A 13917-nucleotide genomic window follows, 5' to 3' on the forward strand; every position below is an offset into this window, starting at 1 on the left:
GGCAGGTTATATTGTAAAATGTATGCATTGTGGTTTAGCCACTCAATGAAAAAGAGAAGAAGAAAGAGAGAAAGCAGAACAGGCTTGTCCGAAGTGTTTGCCTGGCCTGGACCAAAAAATGAATGCAGGGCCCGCTAGCCTCCTCTATTGTTTTTGCATTGTGGCGGAAGCACTTATGTTTTTGTGGCATGTGTGGCTGAAGATACACATACATGCTCTGCATACTTCCGACATCTAATATTGGGTGCAGAGAGTTGAAAGTTGTTTTTGTTAAAGTTTTTTTTGAGTCACGAGGTAGAGTGACCCCTCTCCTTGCTGGCAAAGTGCATGGTCCTTGACTCCATCTTCATATTGTTTTCTTCCTCTGTTAGGTTTGGTTGTGTTCTCTCAGACCTCCAGTTCAAGACCGTATTAAGTCTCTTCCATTCAGGACAACCTCTCTAACCCAGTTGGCATTGTTATTGATAGTGTTTCTCTTTATTCCTTTGTGTTTTGGGATCGAAGAAATATTTGTTGTATCAAACTCTTCCATTCGAGGCCCTCAGGGCTGCGCCGTGTCGGCGTCCATTTTCTTCATCCTGATTGAAAGCTTAATGGAAGGGGCACTTTTCTGTTTCTGTCCGAAGTGTCACTCCAGATTCCCTTGGACCGATCCACATCAGGTCTATAACATCTGTTTGTCGTCTGAACATAGGGAAGAAGACTGTGAGTCCTGCTAGTCATTTCGATCGAAATAGACTCTTCGAGACTGACGAGCCCGTTACTGAGAAATGCAGAGGCAAGAAGTTGAGGAAATGCAAAACATCTTATGTATCCAAGACACCATGGTGGGAGACAGCACAGGAGCAGGACATCCAGAAGGCTTCCGCTGCCGCAGTGGAGGCGGTTTCCATTCAGGACTCAGACTCTGAGACCAAAATGCAGAAAATCCCTCTAGGTCAACAAAGAGTGGGTAGATAACCCCCTGCTCTGCCCCAAAAACTCACTTGTTCGGAAGCAAAGGTGATCGAGCTGCCACTGCTTTCTGGCCATTGCAGGCATCAAAAGACTTTCGGATGCCCCCCTCTGGCTTGGCACAGAAACCTAAACTGAAGATCACCGCTTCCATCCAGAGCTGAAAGTCATCGGCTTCAAAACATTCTACATCCCACTTGGTGCCCAATGTTTCGGCATCGAAAAGAGTGCCTTCCTCAACTCCAACATCTTTGGCACTGATAATTAAAAGCGCTTCGGCACAGAATAAACTTGGACCCAAACTCTCAGAGCCAAAAACACCAACAGAGCCAACTCCTCTAAAAATTATGCAACAGTTCCAAGTTAAGCAATCACAGCTTCATATCCAGTCACAAACAGGGAAAGTTCTGTTTAAAACTGCTGTTTCCACTCCCTCCAAGCAACAGCTTGTTTTTGAGGATGCTTTAGAAACACCTGCGCACACAAAGGAGAATGGACCAGGACTTGGAAGAGGTTCAACCATCTCTGACTACATCTCCTCCACCAACCACTCCACCACAGCATTCTCAGGGTGACTCTTTGGATATTTCTCTGGAAGGCTCACTTCATTCCTTCCAGGATACTCAAGGCACTGGGATTAACATAGCACACTTTTAGGCCGACTTAGACCCTTGGTCTCAGTATGATGTAGACACATACACTGATACAGATATAGAGGCTTACCCAGCTAGACCTTCAGCCACCTGACACCACTTATTTTCAAGAACTAGTGGGGAGGGCAGCTACATACCACCGGGTACCCCTCCATAAGGATCATATAGAGGGTGTTAATTTGTTTATTTGATACGCTAACAGCCTCACATGAGTCCACACAATATCTCCCCAAGTTCAAGGGCATGTTAAGACATGCTGATGATATATCTCAAGACCTGGCTAAGGCCTGTATTATAACCCCAAGAGTGAAGAAAATGTACAAGGCTTCTTCCTCAAACCCTATCTAAATGAAGGGTCAGATTCCAGCAGACTATCTAGTTGTGTCAAAAGCTAGGAACCCAGAGGTTTCTACAGGGGTTCATACAGGGGAAACAACTACAGGTGCAGAGATAAAAAACAAAAAAAACTCCCCCTTAAACCCCTGCCACGTTCTCTAAACAGTGACTCACTCCAGCTTCTCCAAATACCAAACACCTGTAGGGTGCCTTCAGTTATTACTCCAAAACTGACAAATTGCAACAAATCAATGGGTATTGGATATTATCCAACATGGTTACTGTCTGGAGCTCAGTTCCACACCTCCAAACCTCTCGCCTCGCTGTCACAAACTTTCACATGATCACATGACTCTCCTCAAACAAGAAGTACGGTCTTTACTAGCTAAAGAGGCAACAGAACCAGTTTCTATTCAACATCAAGGAATCTGAGTGTATTCTCTTTACTTTCTCCTACCCAAGAGAGATGGCTTTCTCGGACCCATCCTAGATCTAGATTTCAGACCTTTAAACCATTACATTATATCAGAACATTTTCATATGGTCACACTCCAAGATATGCTCCCCTTGCTACAACAGGGTGACTTGCTATCAGCGCTAGATCTAAAAGACGCCTATTTCCATATTCCTATACACCCAGCACACCACAAGTATCTCAGATTGTTATAGAAGGACATCACTCCCAACTCAAGGTGCTCCCACTCGGAATCACCACAGCACCAAGCCAAGAGTGTTTACAAAATGCCTAGAAGTGGTAGCAACTTACCCGCGTAGACGGAACATTCATGTATACCCATACCTAGATGATTGGCTCATCAAAGCCAGCTGTCTCAAACAATGTCTGAGCCACATTCAAGCCACAATAGACTTTCTTCAACAATTAGGGTTCACAATCAATTTTCAAGAGTTGTATCTCTCCCCACTTCAGGCACAGCCTTACCTTCAGGCCATAATCAATACACAGCTAGCTATAGCTTAGCCAAATACTGCAAAAATATAGAACTACAGCTTCTTCACTTTCGCCCCAATCAGCAAGCCACCGTGAAATCAATTGTGAGACTTCTGGGAACGATGGCTTCTTGCATTGCATTGGTGCCACATTAATGTCTTAACATGGGCCTGTTACAGGAATGTTTATCACGCCAATGGTCTCGGGCACATGGTCATTTTCCAGGATCTAGTGTTGGTAGACGACCATACCTTTCTCTCTCTATAGTGGTGGAGCAAAAACAACCTATTAAAAGGGTGGCTATTTCTGGACCCTGTTCGACAGGTCATTCTGACAACAGACGCTTCCCAAATGAGGATGCGGGGGGCTCACCTCCAAGACCTTACCATGCAGAGTCTTTGGGATCATACTCACAGACTCTTGCATATCAACTTTCTGCAGTTGCTAGCTGTTTATCTAGCACTCAAGGCCCTTGTGATGCATCTCATCAACAAACTAGTCCTTATCTGCACAGATAACATACAGCCATTTGTTATTTGCAGAAACACATTCACTACAGTTGTCTCACATCGCACAGACAATTTGGCACAGGGCTATTCACCACAAAATGTACCTGTTAGCCGAACACCTCCCAGGGTCACACAATCATTTTGCCGACCTCCTCAGCAGGATGCGGCAACAAGTCCAGAAGTGAGAACTCCACCCTAGAGTCCTACAAACCTACTTCCAAAAGTAGCGATTTCCAGACATAGATCTTTTCGCAACAAAGGAAAATGCAAAATGCGCAACTTTCGCCACCAGGTTCCCACACCCTCAATCCAAGGGCAATGCTATATGTATGAAGTGGTCAGGCATATTTGCCTATGCTTTTCCACCTCTCCCTCTCCTTCCGTATGTTGTTCGGAAGCTCAGGCAAAGTTCTCTCAGACAAATCATGGTGGCATCCACATGGGCAAGACAACTATGGTTCAGCACTCTACTGGACCTATCAGTAGCACCTCACGGGAAGCTTCCCCTCGACCCAAACCTTCTCACTCAGAACTAAGGTCTGATCAGTCATCCAAATCCCAAGGAGTTGAATCTTGCAATTTGGCTCCTGAAGTCATAGAATTCGGATATTTAAATCTACTTCAAGAATGTATGAACATTCTTAAAGAATTACGCAGACCAATCACTAGCGCATGTTATGCAGCAAAGGGGAGATGCTTTGTTCTCTATTGCATTTCTAAATAGTGGGATCCTTTTCAAGTATCGGTACAAAATATAATTTTGTATCTTCCTTGCAAAAAGCAAACCTGGTGTATACAGCTCTAAGATTACTTTTAGCAGCAGTAGCTGCATATTATCAAAACAGACAACATTCTTCTCTTTTTAAACTCCCTGTCATAAAGGCTTTTATGGAAGGATTAAAAAGAGTGATATCACCAAGATTACTTCCAGTACCTTCTTGGAATCTTCATATAGTACTCACTAGATTTAAGGGACCACCGTTTGAACCACTACATTCATGCCCTCTGCAGTTTCTTTCATGAAAAGTGGCCTTCTTATATGGAATCACTTCCCTGAGATGTGTTAGCGAGCTCTAGACATTAACATTACAAGAACCATTTTTCCAAATACATAAAGATAAAGTGGTTCTTTGCATTAACCCAAAATATCTACTAAAAGTAGTATCTCAATTCCATCTCAGACTATTGAGTTGCCATTTTTCCCCCTCACAACCTGATTCTGTTGCCGAATGAGCCCTACATATGTTAGAGGTGAAAAGAGCGCTTATGTTTTATATTGATAGAACTGAAACATTCAGAAAGACAGAACAAGTTTTTGTTGCTTTTTCACAACCACTTAAAGGTAACCTTATTACTAAATCCAGCATAGCAAGATGGATTGTTAAAGGCATCCAAACTTGCTATGCAAAAGCTAAGAGACCACTACCTATTACCCATAGAGCACATTCAACATGTAAGAAAGGTAGATCTATGGCATTTCTAGGGAACATACCTATAGCTGACATTTGTAAGGCAGCTACATAGTCAACACCACATACTTTGATTAAACAGTATTGTGTGGCTGTTTTAGCATGCCTCAAAGCTCTAACACTCACAGGTTAGCCACCGCTTCTTGGGAGGCACTGCTTTACAGTCTATGCAGAGCATATGCATCTACAGCCACACATACCATCAAAAGAAAAACGTTACTTATCCAGCAAGCATCTGTTTGTGGCATGTAGTGCTGTAGATTCACATGCGCCTACCCGGACACCTGTGGCCGTTGCAGTCTTTTGATATACATTCTCATGCATGGTTATTTCACTTGCTTATCTTTACATTACACTCCATACATCACCGCCTACAGGAAAACCTTCTGAAGATGGAGTTGAGGACCATGCGCATTACCAGCAAGAGGAGGAGTCGCTCTACCCCATGACTCGAGAGACTTTTCGAACAAAAACAACTTTCAACCTTCTGGACCCAACAGCAGATGGCAAAGTATGCACTACATGCCACAAACAGATGCTTAATGGGTCAGTAATATTTTCCTTTTAGGTTTAAAAAAAAAAAACTCTAAGGGAAGAGAAATTATCGTACCTGGAGCTATTTTGTGGTACAACTATTTATGCTGCCTCTTTATTAATGAAGATGGCAGGCTGACTTTCATTAAAAATATCTATAAATAACTTGTGTAGAAGTCTGGACCCAGTCTGGATTGAAAAGTGCTTAATGCCCCCTCTTCTGTCTTGTGACGGTCTGAAGCAGAACAAGTGTGAGTTTAGTAGTAGTGCAGGTGAAGATGGGATAGATGTTTTCAACAATTTCCTGCCAAAGAGAAGGCCTGGTTATTAATTAAATTAGAAAAAGTTGAGGTGAAAAGAGTAGATGTGATTTCATGTGTTTCATGAATCAAATAAGGTTTGGTTGGGTCCTTAGTAGGGCAGGCAGAAGTTTCAAAGATTGAGTGGAACACTACTAAAGGATTATTTAAATGGAACAGTATTGCATTTCTGGAGGGCCAGGTCTAGAGTGTATTTACATAGAGGTGTTGGCACCCCTCAGCATTTGGTGACATACACCTCAAAATCTTGATTCAAGAAAAATAAATGATGTCAGAAATATTAAGTTATTAAGCTTTTCTAAATGGCTGTCCAGATCTAGCACATTTACTGAATGTCATTGTTATCGCTCTCACCTCACAAGTGAAAATATATTTGATCTATGCATGCATCTATTTAAACTATGAATGTGAAAGGAGAAGTTTGTTCAACATGTGTTAATCAGGTTTACATAATGAAGGTAAAAGGAGAATGAAGATGCTCAGGACAAAAGCCCACCACCATCGCTTCACTCCTGGGGACCATGATTTCCTCACCCAGTTCCTTACCCTGGATAGCTTGGTGGTCCAAGCCTCCAGTTCCCGGTTTAACCCAGCGTGTTCTGTACCACTCCACCAGGCAATCTAAAAGGCAGGATACTTTTGGCAAGAGTATGTTCTCTTTCACAAGCCTTGCAGTGCAGTTAGTGAATACTGCATGTCTTTTGGGCAGTGTGGGATTCGGTTGCGCAAGTGCTGCTTATTGTCTCGAAGTAGGCCCAAGCCATACTTTCTCCCATGCTGTTGCTGATGGGCGAGCTGCAGCAAAGTTCACCATTAGATCGCAGAGCAATTGCGTCGTTGGTGGCACTTAGGTGCCACACCTGGCTGAGAACCACTAACTTTTTTAGGGGATGTCCAAGCTTCAGTCATGGACATGCTCTTTAATGGATGTTGCCTTTTTGATGAGAAGGCAGACTCTGCATTGGAGCGATTCACAGACAGTAGAGCTACGACCAGGACCTTAGGCCTATTCATGACCCTTCACCCAGTCTGCCCTTTACCCCTCCCATGGGTACGGTCTGTTTCCGTCCAGCCACCAAGTTCAGCCGGCTTCCCATCCTTTTAGTGGGTGTGGACGCTGTTCCCACAAACCAAGTTGAAACACCAACCAGGGATTCGGCCAGTTCCACACTCCCCCTGCAGCCACAGCCTCCAAACTCATTTAGTATGCCCTTATACCAGCATGGGAACACCCAGTGTGAGGCAGGATTCAACATCACCTGCCCCACTGGAAGCCTAAAACATCAAACAGATCGATTTTTCAAGTTGTCCAGAGGGCCTTCTCCATCCCCTTTCTGAAAATCCCTCCACCTATGCAGCCTACTTGCAACTGGCTAACCGAGTACCATCTCTCTTTGCTCCATCAGGAAGTGTTGGCTCTTTTAGCCAAGGGAGCCATTGAGTGGGTGCTGGCTTTAGAAGTATGTTGTGGTTGCTATTCCTGCTACTTTCTGGTGCCCAAAAAGGAAAAAGGCTCCTGCTCAACTTCTTCCTGGAAAAAAGTTCAAGATACTCACCTTAGCTCAGGTCCTGTCCACTCTGTACTCTGGAGACTGGACGGTAGCATTTGGCTTGCAGGACGCTTATTTCCATATTCCAGTCTGGCCAGCCCACAGGCAAGAGCACTGTCAGTTCAGCATGTCTCTTTTGCCCTTATCAGCACCTCTCTGGTGTTCACCAAGGTGATGCAGTTGGTTGTAGCACACATGGCAGTTTGGGGTCCCAATCTAACCCAACCTTGCCTACTGGCTGATGAAAGCGGTCTCGCACAGGAAGTCTTCTCCCACATCCAGACTATGCTGGGGCTCCTGCATTTGCTGAGGTCTACTATCAACATGCTGAAGTCACACCTGACTCCCTCGCAGGTGCTCCCTTTAATCGGAGCTGTTCTGGACACAGTGCAGTTTCGGGCCTACCCTCCCGAGCGGTGAGTCCAGGAAAGTCAAGCTGTAATACTAATGTTTCAGCTGTTGTCCTGGATTTCCGTGACACAGACTCTGAGACTGTTGGGCCTCAAGGCCTCTTGCAACCTGATGGTGACACATGCTGTTGGCATATGCAGGCTCTGTAGTGGGACCTGAAGTTCCAGTGGGTGCAGCATCAGCAGAATCTGCCCAACATGGTCCAGATCTTGACGAATTTGCTAACGATCCGCAGTGTTGGCTAACGACCCGGGATTGGGTCAATGGTGCACTCCACTCCCATCTCCGGCCACAGCTGATTGTAGTGACAGATAGGTCACTCCTGGGCTTGGGTGGCCACCTGGGAGAGATGGATATCAGAGGACTCTAGTCTTCTGTGAAGTCCAAACTCCATTTAACCTGGTTGAGCTTCTTGTGATCCATTTGTCTTTAAAAGCTTCTTTCTTTTGATCACAGGAAGGCTGTTACAGGTGTTCACAAGCAACACCACAGCCCTGTGGTACTGCAACAAACAGGGCAGGGTGGGGTTGTTGACCCTTTGTTAAGAAGACCTGAGTATCAGGACATGGTTGGAATGTTACAGCATTTCCATGGTGGTTCTTTACCTGGCAGGCTCTCTGAATGCCAGCGTGGATGTTCTAAGCTGTCAATGCCTAGCGGATCACGAGTGGCGTGCCCACCCAGAGGTGCTGCAAGGTCTTTTTCAAGAGTGAGGAGAGCCTTGGTTAGATCAGTTCACCACTGCAGAAAATGTGCCATGTCAGCAGATCTGTGCACTGGAGTTTCCAAGACTGCTCTTTCTTGCAGACGCTTTTCATCTTAAGTGTAGCTCTAGCCTCCTGTGCACCTTTCTGCTGATACCAAGGCTGCCTACAGTTCTCTAGAAAATCAAGAAAGACCGGGCCCAAGTCATTCTCGTGGCTCAGGATGGGGCATGGAGAGTCTGGTATCCTGAGCTTCTGAGCATGAGCATCGGTCCTCCGAGCAGGCTGCCGATTTGGGAGGATTTTCAGTCACAGGAACAGGAGAGGGTTCTGCATCCGAACCTGGGCACCCTTCCCCTTCATGCGTGGCAATTTAGCGGCGACAGTTGACAACATTCAACCTTTCCATTGAAATCTATGAGGTTATTCCAGCAGTCAGGCACCCTCCACCAAGATGGCATACGCCGGCCATTGGGCTAAATTTGTGGTATGGTGTGCATCCTTGAACATTGTCCCTCTTTCTGCATCCTTATCCCAAGTTTTACTGGTTGTTATTTCTCTGGCCCAGCAGTGCTCTGCTCTGGGCATGGTCAGAGGTTATCTGTCTGCCAGTTTGGCATTCTTGTGGTTGCCAGGTTTACCTTCTTTGTTCAAGTCACCCATTGTGACTAGGGGCCAGATGTAGGTAGGTATAAAATTATGACTTGCAATTTGCGACTCATAGCGACTCGCAAATTGCAACTCGCAATACGAGATGCAGAAAGGTGTCTCAGACACCTTCTGCGACTCGCTATGGGGTCGCAAAGACCCACCTCATGAATATTAATGAGGTGGGTCGCAGTTTGCGACCGCATAGTGAGTCTAGGCACTCACAGGGATGGTGGCCTGCTGGAGACAGCAGACCACCATGTCCGTGACTGCTTTTTGAATAAAGCAGTTTTTTTTCTTCTATTTGCAGCCCGTTTTCCTTAAAGGAAAACGAGCTGCAAAAAGAAAAAATACCGAAACCATTTGGTTTCAGTTTTTTCAGAGTAGGGAGTGGTCCATAGAACCACTGCCTGCTCTGAAAAAATATTTTTATTGACATTCACAAAGGGGAAGGGGTCCCATGGGGACCCCTTCCCTTTTGCGAATGCGTTACCATCCACTTCAAGTGGATGGTAACTGCGAGTTGGTTTGCGACCGCATTCGCGGTCCCAAAGCAACTCTGCATGACGATGCGGTCGCAAATAGGAAGGGAACACCCCTTCCAATTTGCGAGTCGCAGCCACAAATTGCGAGTCGGTACTGACTCGCAATTTGCGGTTGTGCATCGCATTTGGCCTTTTGCGCCTCGCAAAGTGCATTTTTCGCAGTTTGCGAGGCGCAAAAGGCTTGCTACATCTGGCCCTTGGTTCTTGAAAGGTCTTCCTCATATATTTGACCTCAGACCATTCATCATGCCCCAGTGGGTTCCTTATCTGTTCCGCAAGATGGTTCCATGAACCCGTACCTCCTTCCTTCAGACGTTGTGACACTCTTTCATGTAGACCAAAACATCACCTTGGTACCTTCTTTGCTCCGCCTCACCCTTCTACAGAAGAAGAGTATATCACCGCCTGGACCCAAAAAGAGCATTTTCTTTCTAAATTGATTGCACACAAGATTTCCATGTTGGCGATCAACACTTTGTAAGGTATGTTGGAGTAAAGAAAAGGAAGGCAGTGCAGAAATGGACCATCTCATGATGGATAGTGTTCTGCGTTAAGATTTGCTATGCACTGGCCAAGAAGCAACTCCCTAAGGGTTTTCATGCTCATTCCCCCAAAGCCAAGACTACGACCACTGCCTTAGCTTGGGAGTCCCTACCTAGACATCTGTCAGACAACGTTAAGGGCGTTGTTACACATGTTCACAAAACATTATTGTCTAGATGGTCAGGTCCGATGTGACTGGCATTTTGACCATCCAGTTCTGCAGGACTTTCGTATAATCCGTTCGTGCATCCTCCGTCAGGAGAATATTGCTTAGATATCTATTTTAAGGTGAGGAATCTACAACTAGAACCCTCACTTGGATGATTTACTTACCTTCAATAGCACCTTATCTGGTAGAAACTCTAGCTGCAGAATCCTTACTGACTCTCCCATCCTCCCCGCTCTGTGAACTCATTCATTAGGGTCACCCTTCTGAGGACCTTAGTAACACTTATCGGTATGTCAGCATTCTTTGTGACTCTGCTTCTGGCGTGGAAAGTTGCAAAAGGGAATTGATGTCAGCACTCTCGGGTAGCACCTATATAGACACCGCATCCATTACTTCTGGTTCGGACGATGCACAGCCAAACTGCGCCGCCTACCATCACACAAGGGTCACTGATGCCTGGTGATTATTCTAAGGTAAGAAAGATGTTGCTAGATAGTCTCTACAGATAAGGTTTTGTATGTTTTGCTGTCTATGTATGTAGGTAAAGTCATGTTGAAGTAGGTCCCTCAAGGAGTTAAAGAATTATTGTTTCAGGAGATGGTGTAATGTGACAAATAACTGCCTTTTCTTGAAAAACGATCTGAATTATATCATTATTAGATGAATAGGGGATGTTATCAGTCGGTTAGCCTGTATGAAAGTAATTGTACAAAATTTTCTCTTTTTTGCTGTATTTCACTTATAACCACTTTTTAATCTGGATCACTAATATCAATATATATATATATATATATATATACATATATATATATATATTTTTTTTAAAGAGATAAAATAAGGCCATGCAAATAAAAAGCAGGATTTTGCACCTCTTGTCAAATTTTGAGTTGTATGCTGTAATTGCAAATTTATTGTAAACTGGATTGGCTGTACAAAGGAGAATAGCATTGTAGTGTTGAAAGTTTACCAGGATTCTCATGTCTCTCGCTAAAGCCACCAATCACTAAAGTGTGGGGCTGGGCCAGAACAAAAAATGGGCACAGGTCTGCTTCTGGCTTACTCCAAATAAACAAGTACTTCCATTATACCAAATTTAAGCTTCACACCTCCTCTGTCATCTCATGATTGTCAAACATCCTAGATTTAGGCACTGCAGCAGATGGGGATCAAACACTATCCTTGTACAAAGACTCACAAATTGCTGGGAATGGATTCACCAGAGTTGTCATCCATTCTTATGTCTTGCAGATTGCTGCAACGTCACAGATGTTCTTGTAAGCATTGTTGTCTAATTTATTTCTCTGGTGTTTTTCGTTTGATCTTAATGTAGCGTTTGTTATTAGAGCCTTGCAGATACATAGCCACACACTAGTCCTGCTATTGAGGTATTCCTCAATTCCAATTCCAGCGCTCTGACATCTGTATCTTTTTTTCCCAAGCCATCATATGTGGATTTGGAGCTTGCTCCTACTTTTTTCTTGTCCTTTGATGAGCCCTTTTTTAAATAAATTCCTTGCCGTGAAAGAGAACATGTCCACTCCTAAAACTGCAGAGTTTAAGCCTTGTGGGAACTGTGACAAACAAATGTTTTTGACAGATCCCCATGAAGTGTATCTCTGGTGTTTGGGGTCGGGCCATGACTCCTAGCCTTGCAAGGAGTGTGCCCTGATGCATCTAAAGGTGATCAAGGAATGCAAAGCCAAGCGCTTCATTGATGATTGGGTTGCTCCCCCTCGAAGTCGAGGACATGGACCCAGTCCTGTTCTTGGGGCTGGTCAGGCAAAGGTCGTTGTTGAGATCCAAGTCTCTAGGTAAGTCAAAATCAAATTGAAAAAAAGAAGTCCAACCAGGTCTCATCACAGTCTCACCACTCTCCATCTGAGAAGCTGCAGGAGCATCAAGGTGGCCTGCGGTGTCACTCCAGGTCCCTGCCAATGAACCAATCCTGCAGCTGATCTGCGTTTCGGCACCCCGCCAGTTCCCATCTGGTGTCCCTTCAGGTCACATTGATCCAGTCAGATTACCACCAGCATGTCCATCCTCTGCTACATCTGTGCCTCCTGAACCCATTTTGGTTTCAAACCTGACTCCAGGGCCACCTTGTCAACCAGCGCTGTGATCCATTGCAGGCCCTACACTGTCAACGCCGGAGAATGTTGATCTCGTAGTTCTATCCGTCTCCACCCCAGATCTGTCTTCGACCTCAGGTGAATTTGTGCTTATGATCAGTCACTTCGAGGCAGACTCCAATACACTCTGATTCTTCCTATTTCCTAGGAGTCACCTCTTGGTACTCCAAGACTTGTTCAGAAGTGTCTCTGACCAGAAATAACCAAGCTTTGGGAATATTGGCAGGGACGAGTTCCCCAACAGTAAAATTATGTTGAAGAATTTTTAGATGTAAACGTAAACTTCGCACTTGTATAGCGCACTACTCACCCGTTAGGGTCTCAAGGCGCTGTACGCATACTGCTGTGGAATCCCTCCTGGCTTTTTCCCTGTGCGGAGCCCACGCCTTGGCAACCCCTAGGGTTAAGCCAGGCGTCCAAGCCCTGTCAGGGCCGTTGTGGAGATTAAGCAAGCTATTGCCCAGAGTTACAGAGTGGGACCCATTAATTAGATTAGGCACTGAGGCGAGAATTATCTGGTCCAAGAGAATTGAGCCCAAGACCCGCTGAGGCGGGAATTGAACCCTGGTCCCAGGCCAGATCTCTGCATCCGGGTCTGCCACTCTAACCATTGTGCCACACTTCACCAGATGTCTGTTCAAGAAGACAGAGGGCTGGAAATTTCCCTTGACATGAGGCTGGTCTTTTTGCTTGGTCCAGTGACCTAGATCACCTTTCAAAAGAGGACAGTTCTTACCACTCCAGTGCTTTCTCAAGAGATATAGGCCCTCATTATGACATTGGCGGCAAATGCCACCTACCGCCACAGCGACAGCCGTCAACATACTGTCGCCGTGGCTACCAGCCGCCAACTGCATTGTGACTGTAGGCAGAATTCCGCCGGAAGGCTGACGGAATTCCGTCGACAGTCATGCACGCCAGCAAAACACCGCCTACCGTATCATGTTCCATGTTACGGCCTGGGGGTGTTTTGCTGGCGGACGCTGCTGCTGGCAGCAGCGCCACGTCCCGTCTCCTCCCGGAGGACCCCCTGCAAGCAGGTAAGTCTGGTTCTCCGACAGGAGAAGGGGTGGGGGGTGTTGTGTGCACGTGTGTGGGTGTTGTGTGTGTACGGGGGTATTTTTGTATGGCTGCATGTGGGTGTGAGTCACTTGGAATGCATGCGTGAATGACTGAGTGTATGTTGTGAATGCATGTGTGCGACAAAGTATGTGTGTGTTGCGGTGTGTGGGTATGTATGTGTGCATGCATGCGAGGGTAGATGTGGGTATGTGGGCATGTGTGTATGTGTGCGCATGTGGCTGTGTAGATGTTGCAGGGGTTGGGAGGGGGAGGGTCGGGAGGATGCTGGGGAGGGGGGTGGGGGAGACCCCTGTCAGTGCCAGGGAAGGAATTCCCTGGCACTGATAGTGCCTACCACCATGGTTTTCGTGGCGGTAAGATTGCCACGAAAACCATGGCGGTAGGCGAGGTCATAATCCTGAGGGTGGAATT

At 45.7% G+C, this 13917-nt stretch overlaps 1 protein-coding gene across 6 annotated transcripts in view; it reads left to right on the plus strand.

Annotated features, from left to right (window-relative positions):
• MPRIP (myosin phosphatase Rho interacting protein) overlaps positions 1 to 13917 on the plus strand; it is a 754399-nt gene that overhangs the window by 265253 nt on the left and 475229 nt on the right. The window lies entirely within an intron of this gene.

Source organism: Pleurodeles waltl, chromosome 10 (assembly GCF_031143425.1).
Source record: "Pleurodeles waltl isolate 20211129_DDA chromosome 10, aPleWal1.hap1.20221129, whole genome shotgun sequence".
Taxonomy (NCBI): domain Eukaryota; kingdom Metazoa; phylum Chordata; class Amphibia; order Caudata; family Salamandridae; genus Pleurodeles; species Pleurodeles waltl.